The sequence below is a fragment of the Gigantopelta aegis genome, chromosome 3 (genome assembly GCF_016097555.1).
Source record: "Gigantopelta aegis isolate Gae_Host chromosome 3, Gae_host_genome, whole genome shotgun sequence".
Taxonomy (NCBI): Eukaryota; Metazoa; Mollusca; class Gastropoda; order Neomphalida; family Peltospiridae; genus Gigantopelta; species Gigantopelta aegis.
The window spans coordinates 29833470-29834608 of NC_054701.1; the positions used below are offsets into that span (position 1 = coordinate 29833470).

A 1139-nucleotide genomic window follows, 5' to 3' on the forward strand; every position below is an offset into this window, starting at 1 on the left:
TCAACAGCCCCATGGTGAATAATTGAAGGGGGGGGGGGGGGGGCGAGTGTTGCCTTTGATTTAATAACAAACATTAGGGCACTAAGGCAAGTTCGAGGGGTACCAAGGCAAACATTTCCCTCAAAAGAGTGGCACGAAGGCAACTTACTTTTTATCAAGTTTCTCAGAAAAAGAAAAAAAACACCTCAAACTGAAAGTTATCTCCAACATATGCTGGAGACTATATTTATCTACAGTAAGTCATCTCTTACCAACCCTACAGGTCCCCGTAGCGCAGTGGATAGCGCGCTGGACTTCTAATCCAGAGGTCGCGGGTTCGAATCCCGCCGGGGATTTATGATATACTTTTTTTACATTCATCTGAAAGTGCGATAACTCGTACTGGCGATTAGATTATGTGATGTCATGTCATAGGGTTTTACGTGCACATTCAGAGCAAGCTGTTGTAGCGCACGCCTGTCGTGGGCGCAAGAGCCGGCCTTGGCCGGCTCTTCCGTCCATGACAGGAAAGGTGGGGGGAGGGACCGCCTGCACTGGCAGGTGCAAGGGAGCACCAGCAGCCCGATTGAATCGGTAGCAGGCGGGTGGGGGTAGTGGTGGTGCTATGTAATTTGAATGGAGCCGTTAATGCCAAAGAGAAAGTGGTGCGCAATTTTGTTGTGGAAATTTTGAACGGTCGGTCGAAAGGTAAGTGGCCGAGCTAATATAGGTTTTGATATTAGTGAATCGAGAGTAGCTCGTTAATTTTAGACCTTTACGATGCTGTGGTGTCTCCCTAGGTTGCCCATCGGGCCCTTATAAAGGGCCTGACCGCTTCTGGTCGAGGCATCACCAAGTACCAAGTTATTACCAGCAGCAAGTATTGAGGGTTTGGGTGGGGGAGGCCGATATTCTTTTGTTCAGCTTCCCCCGGGTGCATTGCAATTGTGTACTCGGAACGGTATTCTTCTGTCCGGTTCCTTATTAGAGCACGTGCTGGGCCATTAAATGGGGGGCGGATGCATTGTTATCATTAGTCAGTGCATCCTGTGTACTGTTGCAGTGAGCGTGTAGTCTGTATGTAAATCCTAGTTTGGTGTTAAGGTTGTACTTATTGTCTTACGTCCCTACTCTAGTGAATTCAACGGTCATCATGACCA

The 1139-nt window shown here is 48.3% G+C and overlaps 1 non-coding gene across 1 annotated transcript; it reads left to right on the forward strand.

Annotated features, from left to right (window-relative positions):
* Positions 1-262: 262 nt before the first annotated feature.
* Positions 263-335, forward strand: Trnar-ucu. The gene has a single exon. It is a non-coding gene; the product is annotated as a tRNA-Arg (tRNA).
* The last annotated feature ends 804 nt before the right edge of the window (positions 336-1139 follow it).